Consider the following 20859-nt stretch of genomic DNA (forward strand, 5'->3'; position numbering starts at 1 on the left):
TGGACAACATTTCCTTCAAGGCCCACTGTGTCTAAAACTAACAGACACCATGTCTAAGGCCAAGAAACAAGTGGGCATACACAGGCTAAGAAATTGGAGACATGTACCACACTGTTCCATAACACAAAATAAGATGGCATTAGATCATAGTGCTCAGCTGCAGAGCCCTTGAAATTTCCAGTTTTGGTAAACAAACTAAATGAGGAGACCAGTAAATAACCAAATTAAGATGTGTGCATGTAATCAATTTGTTAAAACAAAAAAATATGTTAGCAGGACAAAATGTAAACAGTATGACAACCACCAAAAAAACCAAACAAACAAAAAAAAATCAACAGTACCTAAAGATGAAGAGTTATCAGAGAATGAGAAAGAATGCAGAAGAAGAAATTTCAGAGCAGCAAAGGGTCCCCAAAAGGGAAACCCTAGGCCACCATGAACAGAGCGCACACCACCAGTCCATCTCACCCACCCCTCAGGGTGGAGGGAGGGGAAGCGCAGGCCTCTGCCCTCGACCTCCAGGCTGCTGACATCTAACATTAAAAAAAAACCTCAGGGTAAAGCTCACGTTCAGATGTACCTTCCCTCTGTAACAGCCTTAAGACTGGTAAATATAAAATTGTTTGCCTTGCCTACATTATTCTCATCTGCTATCATTGTGTATCAATAACATTTACCTATTATCTACTAAAAAAGTCATGATCGGTCTGAAAGTTTGGGTCCACCCAAAACAAAGTATCTGGGTCATAAATCCAGTGCCAGCAGGCAACATGGTAGGAGGGGGCCTGTCGCATGTCAGACAGGCAAGTGGGAGGGAAGTGTTGATGCTACCACCTGCACCGTGTGCTCGGCGCAGGGAGGCGGGTGGGGAGGCTTATGTGGCACGCAACCCCTGGCTGTTCCAAACTTGGACAATCCTGTGCTACCCCATGCCTTCCTAATACACACCCCTACTGGTGGCCCAAGGAAGTAGTTGGGACTCAGCAAGGCAGAATTAATAATAAGATCAAACCAGTGATTAAAGGAGAGGTGGGATGGTCAAAATTCACAGTAATGAAGAATCAGCCTCTCTATCCAACTGTGCTTCTATCCCACCCTCTCCTAGAATCCACCATGGGAACCTGCTACAGAATGTCATGGAAAGAGGACTACTCTCTCTAGGTTTTTTGAACCATCCCGATATGGAATAAAAAACCCTATCCTTGCTATCGAATTTTATATGATTCAAATATCTCCTAGGCAGGACCTTGTTCTCCAAAAAATTGTGTGGGTTTCTAAAAGGTTTCATAGAGAACATTATTAAATGCTATGGGGCCAACAGGAAAGCTAAATACACCAAGACATTCTTGTTCTACATAGCACAATACCACCTGAAATTCATACTTTAAGGACCAGCTGAACATCTGAGCCTTATCCTGCATTTCAAAGGCAGAAGAGTGTGTTTGGATGAAGCCTGCAGCTCTAAGAAATAATCTGAAGTATTTTCTTACAGTGGGACACAGAGGAACTCAGAACAGGCTCTAGCTTAAAAAAGAGCACGGCACACTCCAAGTATCCCAAAGCTATGACCTGGGAGCACAGGGGGGCACTTGTACACGTGACAGGGGTTTAAAACCCAAAGCTTGATTCTATGCCCCCTAAATTCAAATGGTGGGGCATAAAATAAAACTCTGGGGATTAAATCATTTCAATTTTTCCATCGCTTTATGGCCAGGGGTCCAATCCTTATTTTTTTGTTCTTTTGGCAGAGCTGGAGCCTGCCTGCAGCCGGGGGGGCAAGCTGCCAGTGGACCGAGCAGTCCCTGAGCTATGGGAGGCTCTGGTCCTTTCCTCCTCACCAGTGGCACCCCCCAGGGCTGCCCAGGCAGGTTACAGGTGGGCCGGGTGCTGCCCCAGCTCAGAGGCACCTAATCCAACTTCCCCATGAGTCCATCCAGACTTCCAGTGCCTTGTACACTATCTCTACCACCTTCTCCTACTGCCAGGGCACACAGCCACCCTCCTGCTGCCTCCCCATGCTGCCTCTAGGGCAAGCCAGCTCTTTTCCAGGCAGCCCTAGGCATCCAGCCAGCCACAGCAAACTGCTAAAAGCACAAGCAGTGAGGGACCTGATCCTTTTCTTCTGCAGAGCCTGCTCACCTCTCCCATGGCTGGGGGGCAAGCCAGCAGCTTCACTGTTGCAATTTGCAACATTGCAAACTTAACTACAGGTCAGTCGCATCTTAACGGGGGTTACATTCTAAAGGCAGTGCATAAGGAGAAAATTGCGTAGCGTGAAATCGCATATTACCGTGCCAGCAGTGACTGCCTCTGTCTCCAAAACCTCTCACCGCCGCCGCGGAGCTGTGCTTAGAGCTGTGCAGCCAGCAGCAGTGGCGCAGCACGGGGTGGTGGTGGGGATAGCTGCGTGCTGCCCAGCCACCAGACTGCCGCTGCTGCCTGGCAGCCAGCCACACAGCTCCAGGCACGCGTGCAAACTCAATCCCTGTCCCCCCCCATGTATAGTTGAATTTGCGCAAGTTAAATGCGCGTATGATGCAACTGACCTGTACATCCAGATGTAGTTCCATTTGCAGTGATGCAAGGTCATTAAAGACCCCCCCAAAAGTCCTGCACATGTACACTGTAACGTCATTAAGCCATACAAAGTGACATTTTCATCATGTATATATGTTAATGGCATCATGTGTACAAATGCCCAGGGACTGTGGAGGCAGATGGAGCAGCAGCTCTCTGCTCACAAGCCCATGTACTGCCCCAGCCATCCTGAACTTTCTTGTCTGCCTTTTTTTTTTTTTTAGTGTCATGAAAATGTTATTTTTCTGCTTAGGACTGAAGCTACCAAAGATCAGGTGCTGCATTAACCAGCATCTAACAATGAGGTTCCATTTCCCCACATCCCTAATGGACAGATCTGGGTCTGCTCCAAGTATAAACCCAAAGGCAGATTGCATCTTAGCTGTTCCAGTGAACAGAGCTGAGTTGTAAGATGATCCAATATGCTGCTGAGGCAAGAAGTCAAGGAAGGGCAATGTAGAATAACATTCTACTAAAAGCTCAAAGGCAGGAAGACTGGACTGATCTGCTACACAGACACAGTTAAAGGGTCAGCAGCATAACAGTGCTATGAGCATTTATAGGATGACACCCAGGGCTTATCCTAGTCAGTTGGCAGGGCACTGTCAGGTGCCCTTAGCTGAATACAAACCATGTCTATGACTGCAATATATCTGCCTAAATGTTACAATGAGTCTTGGGCCCCTGTACAACCTTGCCACCCTGTTAAGAATGCAACTGGGACAAGCAAGTTCCCAGGGATCAAGGTTGCATTCCCCTAGGCCTATGTAATGTACAGACTTATGCACTGACATGTGCTCTGGGTCTATTACTTCTCAGGACTGTTCATCCTTCACAGGTTTCTAGCTAGCAAAGAGCAGGAAAAAGTTAATGAATAAATATGTTTACTAACCAACAGACATCTGATCCTTGACAATGTCTCTGACCATCTCCATCATGCAGACACTATATGATCCGCATATGACCCCAAGTCCCACTTGTTTTGCCAGAGGCATTGGACAATTTAATTCAATCTCTGGTCAGAAATATGGATGAGCTACTGCAGGGCATTGGTGATGCGTAGGGGGGGTAGGGTGGGGCACAGCCAACATCCCCCCACCCCCCCAACAGGCAGCACCTGCAGGAGCTCGCCAGCTCCAGCCCTGCCACTGACGCTGCCTACAGCGCCTGCAGGTGCCCCCCCCCAGACTCGGGAGGCACCAGCTGCCCATGCTGCAGGACGTAGGGTTGGAGCAATATTGCAGGCAGTTGGACATGCAAGATGGATGGATGCACCAATAAGATAGAGTGGTGGATGTAATGAATGGGTACCTGTGCAAGAGATGGAAAAGAAGAAGAAAAAAAGGAAAGTTTACTGTGGATGCTACAGTGAGATAAATACTGTGAACAAAGCCTATGACTAGATAGGTACCATGATCTTCAGAGGAACAGAAGATCCAGAAGAGGTGCCACAGACAGAAGCTGCAAGGGGCTACCCATGTGAAAACAGTACAATGGGTGTATATGCAGGTAGTCTGGCTGATGGAGACAAAAAGCAGAGAAAGACCAGCCCAAGGTACAGGTCCTTCCTAGCCTTGTTTTCAGTCAGGGCAGCTTTAACTCTGAAACAAAGATAATGGCAAACAAATTGCTTTCCATCTTGAGTTAATGAAGGCCAGCAGGCCCCTGTCAATCTCTTTTATTGGCAGATCAGATATCCACAGATGGTTCAAGACTGTCTGCAACACATTTATGATATGTCAGTGGATGGATAATCCCTCATCCCTTTAGGCTAGTCAGGTGCCTTTTAGATTTATTCAGCTTATTTTTCAGGCATATCTTATTTTACACACTGTATCCCTTTGCTTCTCTCTCTTCACCCAACAACTGTTTCTATTTTGAAGGGAACTGAACTAAATAGTTAGGATTTGTGTCCTTTCCACCAGGTGCTGGATCTGCAGAGAAAAACAGGCACTGTCAATACACTTTCCACCTTGAGTTAATGACGGCCAGAAGGCCCCTGCCTGTTAGTGTAGGGAGCATCATATATTAGTAAGTCAAGAGGACCTAACATGTTCCTGTAACTTTCCCAGGTTCCTGAGCACTCCCCCTCACTCCCCTAGGGAAACACAGGATTATAGAGACAGCCTGACTCACCCTCACTGGGAGGAAGAACTTTGTATCATTAAACAGGGATTCATCCTAGACGTTCTCATTAGCAATGGACTAATGAGGAACTCCAATCCAGCCCCAAACTGGTGACAGTCACAAAGTTTGAATATCTGGGGAATATCAATAGAGGCAAATGTTCCTGGAAGGAGCTGAAGGTGTTTGCCTAGATACTCAAGAAGCAATATAAAAGACCCCAAAGAGGACAGATCAGTTAAACAGAGAAACTACCCTCATTTGAAAGTGTAAAGAGAAGGTCCTAGCCCCTCCTAGCTGCTACAACTCCCATCCTGCCAGGTTTTGTAAGAACAGGGGTGTCTTGTATCCCATTGTAATGTCCTATTTCCAACAGAAGTATTATTTCCAAATGCCTCATTTCCCCAATGCAGTTTCATTTGGATAAAGGACCATCTTCATTTTTCTTTTAAAAGGTATTTACCTAATCTGCTCATCTTTATTCTTTCTGTGCATCTCTGACATCCATCCACTTTTCTTTCCTCTGCCTCCCTGCTTCCTTTTCCTTAAATTAGTCAAGGAACTTACACCTCATTGATAAAAACACTTGCATGTGTTATCATTCTTCTCCAGAAGTTTTGGCCTCTGACCAACCTCTCTAGCAAAGTATGCATTGCTCTGTTTATAGAGACGCACACCCGATTTTAAACCAGGATGTCCCTTCCAGTTGTATGTCTTTTCTTGGAAAAAGCAGCCTGATTGACATGTAGAGCGTTGCAAAACAAGAGAGAAGAACAAGGGCAGGCTGGAAGCTGTACGACTCACTGGCAGGAATTGAAAAAGGGGACAAACTGGAGCTGCAGACAGACCAGTGACTGGAGAGAGGTGCTGCAAATGTCAGGAGCCAGGATGCGTTGGAGAAAAGAGCAGAGGGAGAGGGTAAGAGGGTCTGTAACAATTAAACCCACTGCCAGGGAACCTGGAATGAAACAGGAGACCTGAGTCTCAACATTCCTCTGCTGTCACTAAGTAGTTGTGATTTCATGTGGGTGGGGAGAGACTGGAAAAGAAAGTAATGTAATCTCCATGCTTGGTTTATGTAAACAGGAAGATTAAATGAGGTAAATGAAGATATAGCAATGGATAAAGAAATGGCAAGGAGTAGAAAGATGCAGAGGAAAATAGTAATACTGATGGGAAGAGCAGTCAGGTAGGCAATGCAATGAAAACCTTGCACTGATGTGGATAGGGACGGGAGTGGTCCGTGATAAACAGTGAAGCCTCAGCAACACAGGGTGTAAACAGATATAACAATGGTAGCTATATCAAAGCATACTATACAAGCTGTTATAATCAACTGTTACCTCTGCATGATTCTGTAGTGACACGAGTGCAGCACAGCTGCTCTCATTTTAACCCTACTTCATCCCGAGTCAAAACTTACAGAGATTTAGCTCAATTGCAGGCTCAGTTACAATGCTGCAACCTCCCAAACAGCAGCTCTCCCTCCCCACATAAAGCAGCTAAAATGCACCTTGGTTCGTACCCAAAGTGCCTTGAAGTAATAGTTCAGAAGATAAAAGCTGGTTCAGAAACATAGGGAACACCGATATTCAAGGGGACATGTTGGCCAGAAATACAGGCAAGGGGGAAATGCACAAGCACTGTAGGTTAGCGATGTGATGGACCAAAGAAATACGGAATAGGATGAATAACACAATCTGTTTGGGTCAAAATGACTACAGCGAAGGATGATTCTAATGGGTGTCTGCTCTAGAGCACCACGGTTCAGATTTAAGTAAGACCAAGACCTCTGTAATGCTATCAGAGATCATTGAGTCTAACACAGAGACCATTGAGTCTAACACAGAGACTGGTAAATGAGTCCTAATAATGGAAAGGCCCTGATATTTCTCAATATGATAGAAGACAGATTTCTCCACCAAACAGCTACTGAACCAAAAAGCACTAGCTATATCAGAATTTATTTTGGTTAGTGAAAGTATGATAAAAGAACTACTAAAATAATAACCTTTAATTATTAAGTGATTTAAGTGACCATGAGTTGATTGAGCTCAAATTAGATAAAATGGTAAGGTAGGCATCATTTGCCTGTTATTTGGCTATAGAACAATGCATGTCCTACTTGCATAAAATGTGCTTATCTCAGTTAATACACATTCTTTTCACTTCCGTGGCTGCATGTAACTATGCAAGGCAATTTTGTTAAATGACAATGAGTGGAAGCTTGGGGTGAATAAATCACAAACAGCCATGTTTGATAATACGTGCTTAAAGTGAATTATGCCAAACTGCTCAGTGCTAGAAGTTTCCCTAATTCCTACTGCAGTTTATTGTGCTAAGGATGAAGGGGCCCAGAGCAAGAAGATGAAATTCTTCATTTAGGAGATTTGTCCGATGGTGGCAAGGACTCTGTTGCAACCAAACTCCCTTAGGGAAGGAGAAAGTAAAAAGACCAGTCAGGGTGTCTCTCTACAGTAGAAAGGATCCCGCTGGGATTCTCTAAAAGACCTGAAGTCCCATGCAAATTGATTTTAAGTATCCTGATATTTAGCTAAAGAACTGTATAGAATCACAGAAAATGAGAGTTGGAAGGGACCCCAGGAGGTCACATCTAGTCCAACCCCCTGCTCAAAGGACCATCCCCAACCAGATCATCCCAGCCAAGGCTTTGTCTAGTTGGGTCTTAAAAACCTCCAAGGATGGAGATTTCACAACCTCTCTGGGTACCCTGTTCCAGTGCTTTACTACCCTCCTTGCGATAACGTTTTTGCTAATATCTAACCTAAACTTCCCTTGTTGCAACTTGAGACCATTGCTCCTTGCTCTGCCATCTGCCACCACTGAGAACAGTCCAGCTCCAGCCTCTTTCAAACCCCCCCTTCAGGCAGTTAGAGGCTGCTGTCAAATCCCCACTCAGTCTTCTCTTCTCCAAGCTAAATAAACCCAGTTCCCCCAGCCTCTCCTCGTAAGTCATGTGCCCCAGCCACCGAACCATTTTTGTTACCATCTGCTGGACTCTCTCCAACTTTTCTGCATCCCTTCTGTATTGGGGGCCCAAAATTCAATACAGTACTCCAGATGTGGCCTCAGCAGTGCAAAATAGAGGGGAATAGTCACTTCCCTCGATCTGCTGGCAATGCTCCTACTAATACAGCCTAGTACGCCATTAGCCTTCTCGACAACAAGGCCACACTGCTAGCTCATATTCAACTCATTGTCCACTGTAACCCCCAGGTCCTTTTCTGCAGAGCTGGTGCTTAGCCTGTCAGCCCCCAGCCTGTGCTGGTGCATGGGATTGTTCTGTCCTAAATGCAAGACTTTGCACTTGTCCTTGTTAAACCTCATGACATTTCTTTTGGCCCAAGCCTCCAATTTGTCTAGGTCACTCTGAATCTTAGCCAGCCTATTTTCTTTCTTTTTCATATTTTCTTCTCTTCTCCAGACTAAATAAGCCCAGCTCCCTCAGCCTCTCCTCAGAAGTCATATTCTCCAGCCCCTCACCATTTTCATTGCCCTCCACTGGACTCTCTCCAATTTTTCCACATGCTTCCTGTAGTGGGGGGCCCAAAACTGGACACAGAACTCCAGATGTGTCCTCACCAGTGCTGAATAGAGAGGAATAATCATTTCCCTGCATCTGCTGGCAGCACCCCTACTAATGTAGCCCAGGATGCCGTTAGTCTTCTTCATAACAATGGCAACATATGACTTCACAAAGCTGTTTTTAAGAAGTCTGGAAGAAAGTAGTGACTAATGGAAAAGACAACCAGAGCTGTGGAGAAGCAAAGCAGCATTATGAGGCTCTCCCTGGATAGTAGGGATACCTACAAGAAAATAAAAAAAGGGTTGATCAACAAAGAAACCCTTTCCTAAAAGTAAAAAAGTGCAGAGATAGAGTGAGACGTGCCAAAAATCAAACTGAGGTAGACATTTGAAAAAATATTTTTAAAACAGCCAAAGGTCCTTCAGCTATATAAATAAAAACAGGACATGAATATGATCCAAATACCATGAATACTTTGCCTCAGTTTTCAATAAGAATGATATTTAAAAGATCAAAATGCAGGATGGAAAATATGAATGCTTTTATGGAAACTGGCACCACCAAGTTGGAAACAAAACTCAAACAATTTAATGAACTCAGTTTGGAGCAGAGAGATCATTTGCACCCTAGATTCCAGTAAGAAATGGCACATGAAATCACAGATTTGGCATCAAGTATTTTAAAATGTATCAAGCCAGGTATAGTACCACCTGATTAGAGAATAGCAAAGGTAGTACCTATATTTAAGGAGGTTGAGAGAAGGATGAACAGTAGGCTTTTTGGTCTGACAGGTACGTGAGGTTTGACCATAACTTTTGAAGGAAAAAGTAATTTAAGATACAAAGATAAATGAAAAATTAAATTTACTAAAGGTAGACTGTTCCAAATTGACTAAAAAAAAAAAAAATCAAGGAAAAACAACACAGAAAATGCAGCAGATCTTATCCATTTGGACTTCAGAATAGTACACGATATAGTGCCACATGGGAAATTATTAGTTAAATTGGAAAAGACAGGATTAAGTAGAAGAAAAGTCATACGGGTAAGGAGATGGCTGAGAGGGAGATGACAATGGATGGTACTGAAACAGGAGGAGCGACACATCACACTGCATCACTGATTTCCCTAGAACTGTACCTGAAAATGAGGGATCAACTCACACACATGGCTGACTTACAATCAGAACAATACAGTTAATTTAATGCCTCCCTCCAGTGACCTGGAAGTCCTGTTCACATCGGTATTCCCAAGAGTCAAGACTAGAAGAGCAGTCCCATGGGTGTGTGGGAAGCTGACAGTGGCTTGCCATGCAGTTCTCTAGTAGGGGTGTGCAAAGCTGGCCCTATTTGATTTGGATTCAGCCCAAATCAGGGAGAGTGATTCGATTCGTTGATTTGGATCACTGTTCCTGATTCGATTCGGCTGAATCCGAATCTGAAGATTCAGAGCTGATTTGGAGAATCAGCAATTCGGCCACAGACACAGCTTTAAATGTTTTTTCTACATACCTTGAGGTACCAGCGTGGCGTGTGATCGCTGCAATGCTGGGGCACATGGAGCGTCCCACAGGAGTGCAGGGGGGCCCTCCGCATGCTCAGCAGCAAACCCGGAAGTGGACCAGAAGCACTTCCAGTCCATTTCTGGGTCTGCTGGGGAGCACACTGCCCCCCCCCACACACCCCATACCCCCCAGCTCGGTGATCAGCTGTGGGGGGAATGCTGGGTGCCCCCCCAGACCCAGGAAGCACCAGTTGCTGAGCTGGGGGGGTGTGGGGGAGCCCCCCAGCATGCTCCCCAGCGGACCCTGAAGTGGACTGGAAGTGATTTTGGTCCATTTCCGGATCTGCTGCCGAGCACGCTGGGGAGCCCCCCATGCTCCTGTGGGACACTCCATGTGCCCCAGCATTGCAGCATTCACGAGCCGCCTGCTACCTAGAGGTATGTAGAAAAACCTTTTAAAGCTGTGTCTACGTCCAAATTGCCGAATCTTTCCAAATCTCTCCAAATCGATTCAGAGGGTCCTGATTCAATTCGAAGAGATTAAAGGGTCCTCTGATTTGATTTGGATTTGGAGAATCAGCCACCGAATCGGGCTGAATCTCCAGCGAATCAAATCAGGGACTGAAGCTTTGCACAGCCCTACTGTGCAGCACCCCTGCCATAACATTATCTTGAAGAATCCAGATAAAAACAGCAAGATCCTTCTGCACAGCACAGCAGCAAATGGATCATGCCAAGGGTTTCAATAAGATAACACAGAAGCTCAGTCAGCAGAGGCTGAACCAAACCTGGCACTTAACACCAAAGACGCTCCTGCCACTGAAGCCCTGGTGGGGCAGACCCAGCAGTCTTCCATTACCCATTCATAATGTTTAGCTAGAAATCCTAGAGACTGCCTTTTCTTGCAGGCAGCAGTACCACTTGCGTGCATTCATCTATATGCTTTCCCCTCTGCCAGTCATAGTAAAGATTCCTTTCTCATTAGACACGCGTGTTTGAGTATTTTACTGGAACTCGCTGGATGCCACAGAGCCTAACACATACAAAACCTACCTTGGGACTCATGACACTGCTACCCAAGGAGGGAGCAGGGGAAAAAATGCACTTCCCCCTGCAATTGGCTGGCAGCTGAGAACTTCAGGTCTAGGAGAATTAGACCAGCTGCAAGCTGGTTCCTGGTGGGCTCAGTTCCCTTCTGTAGAATATAAATTATGTATGGCAAAAGTTTAACAACTCTTTATATAGTTACCAATGAAAATGTGCCGCCTTCACATCCTGTTTTATAATCGTTTGGCATGTTTGGCTGCCCAGGAAGGTGTCAGTAATAGGCAAATAAACCCCTTGGTGGCAGGAGTTTTGAAAGCCTCAACAGGTCCTTCTCTCTGAGGAAAAGGGTGCAACCCAGGGAGGAAATGATGAGTGATGCTGCACCTGCTCATTAGCACCCCCTCAAGATTTGCCTCTGGGGCAGGGCTCTACTGTGAATACTGTGCTAAGCATCACTGCTGTGGTTAGCACTTACACAGGGGCAGATCCAGAGTGGATGTGGTGGCACAGTCATGTGCCCCTTTAGGACCACGCTGAGGGAACAGCAGTCGGGGGATTTTTTTAAGTCTCCAAAGCAGGAAAGAACCTGGTCCCCCTGCCTCCTTCCCCCTCCACACTCAGCAGAACCACCCTTCTCCTTCCCTCCCATTCCCCCAGAGACAGGGGGAGCTCCAGAGGCATTCCTGACCTGCCCCAACCAGGCTGCACGGGGAGCTGGGCTCAGCTGGGACAGTGGCAGCAGCAGCAGGAGGGTTTCCCCACCCTGCCCAGTCCCCCCACATATTGCCTCCTAGCCTGAAAGCAGATGAAGGGGAGGGAGAACCTGTCTGCCACTGTTGCTGTCCCCATCTGAGCCTTGATCTCTACATAGCTACTCCCTATGCACCTGACTGCAGCAAGCCAGGAGCATCCAGGACAGCAGCAGTGGCAGGTAGGATTCCCCTTCCAACACACAGAGATGTAAGTAAAGAGGGAAGCAGGGTGGAAATGGGAGGGGAAGGGAGGTGCCACATAGCACAGAGGGAAGGGAGAGAGTGCCAAGAGTGGGAAGGGGAGATTTTTACCTGATGTGGGGACTTTAAAAAAAGTCTCTGGCTGATGCTCCCATGCCACGGTCTATCTGCCCTACAGAGGAAGTGGCTGGGAGCAGCAGAATCCTCTGTAGCACTGGTCACTGCTCCCACACCGCCTTTTTTTAAATCCTAGATGTTTACACAGCAGCTTTCAGCTGAAAATTGTGTCATACTTGGTTGTCATTCATGGTTTTAGCTTTAATATGCTTCTCAGAGTCCCCATGTGACAGGTGATAATACCAAGGCAGGAAGTATTTAAGTGACTTGCTTCATATAAGCAAGAGAGCAAGGACTAGACCTATGGGGGCAAGAGAGCAAGGACTAGACCTCTGGGGGCCTTGGAGCAGGGGCCTAGAGATAATCACTATGCTATATTCCCTCTGAGCCACAAATGCAGGGATCTTAGGCTGCTGCTCTCTCCACCAGGCCACAGCCTCCACTAAGCATGACATACAAGAGTTACCTGTATTGGATAGTCATGTGAAATATTACTGTGCAGTAAAATCACAAATGAAAAACCTAGTTGGAAAACAGTATTAAATAAAAGGGAAGTGCTTATGTATTTTTTTCTCCAGAACTCTTCAAGCATCTTTTTCAAATGTTCAGAAATCAGCTACATCAATAGCAAAGAACTGTATACCAACATAACTATGCACCTGGGGATCTGCTTTAACCAATTTCAATAAATTGGAAGGAACATAGAACTAGAAAGGACCTTTTTGGTCACCAACTCCTGTCCTCTGCTACTATGGGCTATGGGCTATCATGCTATTGTTCTCATAAACATCTCATCTTAGAGTTAAATGGGTTGTCTGCTCTCACTCCCCTCATGCACAGATGCTCCAAACTCATTGCCTGGGCCTCAAAGTCATGGGACTGGCTTAGAAATCATGAGATTTTAGAAACAACAGAAGAATATCAGGCTTTTTTCCTTTGTGACTTTGTGTGAAGATCTTCACTGCAATCAGAACAGCTAGAAATCAGAACAGCTAGAAATTCACTTTTTTTTTAGCTGGATGTTGAGATTCTCATGTAATCGCACGACTCCAGCAGTTAAGTCAAAAACGGAACAAAACTGCTAAATACCATAAGACTTGCAATAAAACCGTAAGATTTTGGAACACTAAGGTCTCCTCAGTAAGGTCTGCAGAACAGGGCCTGTCTATTTTGCAACAACTCTGAGTCCGTTATCAATGCTCAGCAATCCCCGGTAATGCTGTCTCACAAAAACACTCCCCGAGAGCAGTAGAGAGAGCAGCGGAAAGGAAAAGTGATGAAGGGTCAGTAAAACTTTCCAAGGCAGGAACCATTCACCAACATGCATCTGCAATTCCCAAGCACATGAGCCTAACTTGTGCTTCATCCAGTATTAAGTAGTGGAGTGGTTATACTACACTTGCATCAGGCCCAGTCTGTCCACATGTCACAAGCAGAATGTAACAGCTGCTGCCCTTTTGAAACGTTCCCCTTTTGAAAGAGCTCCAATGTGATGATTGACATGTCAATTTACAGGAATATACTGATTTACCAGGCCTGGATTGAGGATTCTGGGTTTTTGCTGGCAGGAAATCACCTTAGCATAGGGGTGGGCAAAATGCAGCCCGCCAGGCCATTCTATCTGGTCTGCAGCACCCCTAAAAAATTTAGAAAATTAATATTTATCTGCCCCCGGCTGCCTGTCATGCAGCCCTCGATGGCTTACCAAAACTCAGTAAGCAGCCCTCCACCCGAAATAATTGCCCGCCCTTGCCTTAGCAAGACCAGGGAGTCTTCTTCAGGACCCGATCCAGCCCTTATAGCGCCTGATGGGAGCCGTTATGCTGACTCCATTCAGAGTGCTCAACCTCCAGCCCATGGGCCAAATGTGGCCCATGAAGCCATTGCATATGGCTTGCAGGGCTTCCCATGGGTCAGGAAATTTGGCAGCAGCCATTAATACAGACACTCTCCCTCCGCCAAATGCCCAGACCCCAAGCACCCGGTTGGAGCCAGGCGACACCCTTTCCTTCTGTGGGGTGTGGCTGGGCCACAGCCCCTTTTCTCCACGGGGCCAAGCTGGGGTTGGGTTATGCTCTGTTTCTCCCCCTGTAGGCCCAGGCTCAGGCTGAGCTGCCCCTCACCCCTCTCCAAGTGGCACCATCCTGCAGTCAGACCAGGTACTGCCCATCTGGCCCACTGGGGAAAATGGTTGAGCATGAGCATCACTGGATTAAGCCATAAGTCTACAAAGGAAAGAGACTGGCACATGCAGCGATCTCACCAGTTCTGTATGGCCATACATAAGCACGCACCACCAAGTAGTGACAATCATGCAGGAGCTTTCAGTCTCAATTCTAGGCCAGGTACCAGGTTTTATTCTGCAATCAGCGCTAGCAAGTAGTGCCTGGGAACACATACTCAAGATCCTGGAGGCAAATTTGTAACAGGTTTAGCCAGGCTAGAGCCTTTTCCATGCAGCAAGTGATATTAAAGGTAAAAGGAAGCCACATATACCCAACTCTGACAAAGCAAACTGTACTTAGAAATAAGTTAGTGAAGATGAACAATGGTAATAAGCTGATGGAGAATAGGTTTAGGTTAGAGATCAGAAAGCATTATTTTACAGTTAGGGTGGCAAGAATCTGGAACCAGCTTCCTAGGGAAGTGGTCCTCGCCCCTACCTTGGGTAAATTCGAAAAGAGGTTAGATGATCACCTGTCTGGGGTCTTGTGAACCCAGCATTCATTCCTGCCTGTGGCAGGGGGTCAGGCTAGATGATCTGTTCAGGTCCCTCCTGACCCTAGCTACTATGAAACTATGAAGCTGAGCAAAGGTCTCAAAGGGGAGCAGGGCTTCCTCTCAGCTGGTGTGCATGCCCTGTAAGCAAAGAAAGACCTAGGCCATGTCCATGATTCACAGTGGCTGGAGGCTACTGGCCTTTCATCCAAGTCAAATCCCAGTTGAAGTGGCAACAGAAAATAAATTAATGGTCACATCCAGGTGCTGAGTGGGCACCTGGCTACATCCCTTAAGCAAGTGTTTTGTTAGACTACAACTGACAACCTTGGCTAAGGCAGGCCCAGGCACAGGAAGGTAGGGGCTGCAGGTTCAAATGAAGAGATACCAGCATAGCCGAGTCACAGAGGGCAAGGCTGGGATAGTATGGGGCTATAAATACTCAGGGGCATCCGCAGAGTGGGGTCAGGCAGCCCTGGGCTAAAATAAAAGAGCAGGTTAATGGACTGAGCAAAAGATTTCCAGTAATTTTTAGCTCTGTGCGAGATAGCTTCACTGCACTGGGCTCAGCCTCTCCCATACGCAAGAGAGATGAGCAGCACAGCGAGGGATTTGGGTGGGAATTATACTTTTCACACTTGACCCCAAATGTTGATTAACTGATGTTTTCATTACAAGGGCACAAGTACCCACAAAACTGAGGAATACTAGTCCCTGAAATAGAGCTCTGAATCGGTGTGTGCTCCCCATGCTACAACTGGAAAGCTGAGGCATGGGTGGGATATTACCTTGATACAGGAAGGTGGTTAACCATGTTACTGTTAAATCAGGGAGAAGGTAAGGCAACTATATGAAGGTAGGCCATTCATAGCATCTTGCAAAGTAGGAGCGGGCCATGCCATTACTTTCCCAAGCCATTAATTATGCTGCTGAACGATCTTCACTGGTAGCACTGCCACTCAGCACAGCTCTAGCAAATGCCCTCTCCTCTCATACCTCATCAGGATGCTCCTCTTTTGCCATGTACTTAATTAGCTTAACAGCTGCATCTTGGCCTGGATTAAGAACTGTGTATAAAATTAAAATCTGCAGGGCATGGACAGGAGGCCAAAGGCAGTGCAAAGAGCAGGGTGAGTCCCAGCACAATTTCTGCTGGCCAGTTACATGATTGACAGAACAGGCAAAGACCCACCAAACTCATTTTACACAAAGACGCTGCACAGCCATCCAAGAGGAAGCTCAAGGACCAAATGAGCCTGGATTATAACCAGTGGCCTCAAGGAAGAGTCCTCCATCCTCCTTCCCAAGTCCCTGCACTTTTCGACAGCAGAGGCTATGCACAGCCTCCAGTCAAGTCTGTCCGTTCATCTGAGCCAATGGAGCAATTTAATCTGACACAGACTGATGCGCACCCTGCCTGATGCCACAGCTTTTGCAATAGCTCAGCAATAGCTCCTCGACACCATTGCAATGCACTGACCCGGCATGAGGAGCAGAGGCCAAGGGACAGCAAAAATACTTGCTAGGGAACGGGACCCATAAAATATGCACCTGTTGCTAACCAGTGGCCAAGGCTTATGTCAAACTGTTGCAAATATTCTACCTCAACCCTGCCTGACCTTCTCAATCATGTTTGAGGGAACCTACAACCATTAAGTGTTACTTGATCCTCCGCTAATGCAGCAATTACGAAAGGACGATGGAGCTTGCCTGACTACTTGTCAATGGGATAAACACCTTTACTAGGGGAGGGAGCTGTTGAAGAGGTGCACATTCCACTTACCATCAGGCTTTCGTCTCCTGGGAAGCTCATGGGGGTCATTAGACCACCACATTTTTACCAGGCTTGTTTAAAGGGAAACATGAGTAGGGGTCAGAGCATTTCCTCTGCAGGGGACTCCAGCTGAACAAACGCAAAGTAAATAGCATGTCCCTGCTTCTTCCACCAACCCCAGGAAGTAGCATACACGGCATGGAAGGAATTACTATGCAGCACTCAGCAATGGACCCTTGGCTACACCAATGTGCAGCAGGTCCCTGACATCAGAGGATGAGGGATATGGCTTACTTACAGAAGCAAAGCCACACCAATCCTCTACATACAATGGAGTCATAGACAATTAGCATTTAGAAGAGACTTCAGGAGGTCACATCTAGTCCAACCCCCTGCTCAAACCAGGCCCAGGCCCAACTAGATCATCCCAGCCAGGGCTTTGTCTAGCTGGGTTTTGAAAACCTCCAAGGTTGAAGCTTCTACCACCTCTCTGGGTAACCTGTCCCAGTGTTTTACTATCTTTCTAGTGAGAAAATTCTTTCTAATATCTACAGCGTGGGTCCTGTGATGAATGTCACATGCAGTGCCTGCAGTGGCTGGTCCAGGATTCCTACTCGACATGACACCTGCCCTGGCTGCTTTGGGCTGCACATGGTGCCTGTTATAGCTGGTCCACGATTCATGCCACACACAGCTCAGTCCCAGACTGGGCAGCTGACAGGAGAAGGGAGAGTGGCAGATGTCACATTAAGCATGGGTCCTGGACCCATGTGTAATGTGTGCCACAGGTGCCATATGTAATGTGCACCCTGGCCCTATGTGCAGGGCTGGTCCAGCGGTGTAAAGGTCAACTCAGACCAAAGGCAGCACCAGCAGCTGGATGAAGAGGCTCCACAGACGAGATCCGGCCCATGAGCCATGTCTTTAACACCCCTGGTTTATTGAACAGTTGTTTTTTTCAACCATGGTGACATATATCCACTTTTAACAAAGGAAGATAAGTGAGTATCTGTCCAAACTTGCTCTTCTTTTTTAGTGCAACCCCTATATTCAGGCTGGGAGTTATAACTCCCAAATCATGAACTCTCTAAGCCTATGGGCATCAATAGACTAGAAAACCCTAGAGTTCTCAGCTTGTGATGTGAAAATTGATGCCCCCTTGATTCCTTGTGTGCTGACCACCACCAGACAACATGGCCAAACACAGAAAGGTGGAAGAGCTGTGGGACTCACCAGTTTAAAGAGGTGATGGGCAGCAGATGCTAAGGTCAGGGCAACATCAGCCATCAAAGGTTTTCACAGCAAGAGGGAATGCCTGAAAGTCCATGAGGAGCTTCACAGTTGAAGGGTGGCAAAAGACAGGGAACATAACTGATAGGATTATGTGTAGAAGGGACTTAAGACAAATCTAGCAGTCAGTATGGCATGGAGAGAGAGAGGGGTGAAATGATATGGGCAAAATGATCTATTTGGCAAATGAAGCCAAACCAAAGGATGGAAGGGAAGAGGGATTCCAGAGATGAAGGAACGCACGGGGGAGGAGAGGGGTGGAGCCCTCATGTCCATAGCCCCCAGATCATTTTTAAAGAGTGCGAGGAATTGTTTTTAAATCTATTTTTAATGCAACCCACACGTGGCATGTGATCACCAGACACCGCGGTCCCTGGCAGGACAGTCTGTCACCATACCCCCTTTTCTCCAGAAAGATTAGCAACAAGAAGATGAAATCACAAAGGTGTGATTATTTTCAGGAAGAAGTTTCACTCCCTTTGGGAGTGAGTCTGACCCAAGCCAAACTGTGTGCAGGCACATTCAAATTCAGTGCAATACCTCAGTGACAGGGGCTGGGGTAACGCACCATGAGGCCTAATTCATCATAGCCCCCTACTCCATGATGTCATTTGTGCCTGTGCAAAATGCTGCCAGTCCGACATGATGGCACAATCCACTTATTTTGCGCTGGTTGCAAACAAGTGCACAAGGTGCAGGGTAATAGCGAGCTGGGCCCAAACTGTACCCATCTTCCTTGTCTGGATCTCAAAGCATTTGCAAGGCTGGTCAATGCCACACTCCATGAAGACAAGAATGCCCTGGCATATGTGGTAGCCCCCTTTTTACTGCATCATGGCATCATCTGTTAGCAAAGGCAGGAGGACTGTACACCTTTCCCCTTGGTCCTGCAGGATACGGGGGATGCACAAACACAGCCACACACCCACACACTATTTAGGAGCAGGGGAAGGCAAAAAGTCCCACAATCCATGTCATTCTGGCCTAAGGGTCAAATTCTTCCAAGCCCCCAGATTTGGTGATCACTATAATCTTGAGCAGAAGAGCGAGACCCACTAGCCAGGAACTTCTGGGTTTTCTAAGTACCAACAGGATTATCAGTTCACCTCAGTTAAAAATCTTCAGTCTTAACAGCAGCCAACACCCCAGTGCCCTACTGGAAGGCAATAAAAAAGCTCCACAGGAGCCAGGAAGGTTCATGAAAGGAAAAAAATTCCTTCCAGGCTCCAACGAGTACATGGCACAATAATAATAAGCATAAAGATCTTTAGATACATCATAATAAGCCAGTGTTTGCCAAGCAGAGACACTTCCTCAGAACCTATTTGCTTTCTGTGGGAAAATAAGGGAATTCTGACTGCACTCTCCCCTTTTCCGCCTGTCTTGGCTAAACAGTAATTTTGTTTTAGAAGTCCTGTGTTAAAAATATTATCATCAGATGCTACCCAAAGTGCGGCAGGAGCTACAGGTAAGAATTGCTCAATTTCCAATTAAATGTAGCAGCTGTTTAGTAGCAATTTGATTTGACAGGTCAAGGGTAGAAAAGTCCCATAGCCAAGTGAAATGTAGGGGAATTCAAATAAGTTAAGCAGCAACTGTCCAAGTTAGAAATGGGCCAAGATATCTGGCCCTAACACCCACAGTGTTGCAAAAGTGCCAAGGGAATCTTTCATGTCCTCAAGGGTTTTCTCTTAATACTGGGATTTTCACCTGGGGGTACACATACCCCTGAGGGTACTTGGGATGGCCTCAGGGGGTACTTGTCAGCAGGCTCCACCACTGCCACCAGAATGTTTGCCGATCAGCCACTGGAGGACCCCCACCCCACTCGTCGACTGGCTGCTGGGGGACCCCCCCCTCCCCCTGCTTGTCAACCGGCCGCCAGGGGTACACTGACACAAAGAAGTTGAAAACTCCTGTCTTAATACAACCCAAAGGGTGGTGACTTCTGGCAGTACCATTCCCCTTGGAGCAAGGTTGCAGTACTGCCCTTGTCTTCAAGCTAAAGCAAAAGCATCCTTACTGAAATCTCCGATCTAAGTACCAACCCTTGACCTTACAGGCTTTACTTTAAACTCGGTGTGCTTCTGCACCAAGCCCAGTACATGTCCAAAAGAGGCAGCATGTTAGCTGGACCCAACTCATCTGATGTCTGCATAGATCAGGCACTTTAGCAGGGCTTTTTTGCCACTTTAGCTAAAGCACCAAGAAGCCCTGCTGAAGCACCCAGTGTATACACATGCTGCAGAGCTGGGTTGAAGTAACATGCTGCTTCTTCTGGTAAAGTGCAGTTGGTTGTTTTTTTTAATGTCTACAAGCAGCCACAAGGTCCAACATATTTCAGCCTAGATCCCATAGTGAACAACTGCCTGGGACAGTGATGAAGGAATCCACTCCCAGTGTCTCCATTGCAGGGCATAACTAACCATCCAGCACCAGGAGAAGCTGCCACCCTCTTCCTCTATGCAAGACACAGGCTGCTCCTGGAAAACATATACCAGGGTCAACAGATGGCTCAAGATGGCAGGGCGCAGAACTAGGCACTGCAATGACTGGGAACTTCATAAAACAGCTAGGCCTTTTGTGCCATCTGTTGGGCGGGGGGTGTGGAAATCCCAGGTCTAGTGGGCTGGTCTTCTGTTCTAATATCATGGAGAAAGAACACAGATTAGATACTTGCAATGCCTATACTTGCCCCAGCTCTCAAACATATAGGTCCAATACATAAAAGCACTATATGCAGCTTTTCTATATATTCTTGCATTTAGTGTATTTGGACCACGTTGGCACCTGGACCAGGAATGACTTTGTGAGGGGAAAAACAGGTCTGTTCTGCTCTCCATCCCTTATGCAGGCTGAGTGGTTCTCCTCAGATGAACCACTCCACTAAACTCAGTAAGGAGGCAGCACAGACCCAGAGCTAGGGCACAGGATTGAGACCCAGCATCCCTGTGAATCTTGGACAAGTCTTTGTTTCTCCATCAATGAAGTGACAGTAATTAAATTGATGTGCCTTCCACAAAATAGTTTGAGATCACTGGATGAAAACTATCCATTCCAGTGCTAAATGCCGTTGATGGAAAAGCAGTGCTCTCAAGTCTTTAAGGCCATAGTGAGCACCTGCTGTGCAGTATCTATCTCTCTCTCCTGGAAAGATGGGTGCAGTCTGCACTGTGGGCTCTCCCCATCACTGCACGCTAGCAGCCTTACCA

General features: G+C 46.7%; 1 protein-coding gene across 2 annotated transcripts in view; it reads right to left on the bottom strand.

Moving 5' to 3' along the window:
• Window positions 1-20859, bottom strand: part of LOC106737678 (uncharacterized) — a 37292-nt gene that overhangs the window by 12018 nt on the left and 4415 nt on the right. The window lies entirely within an intron of this gene.

This window comes from Alligator mississippiensis, chromosome 14, assembly GCF_030867095.1.
Source record: "Alligator mississippiensis isolate rAllMis1 chromosome 14, rAllMis1, whole genome shotgun sequence".
In the NCBI taxonomy this organism is placed as follows: Eukaryota; Metazoa; Chordata; order Crocodylia; family Alligatoridae; genus Alligator; species Alligator mississippiensis.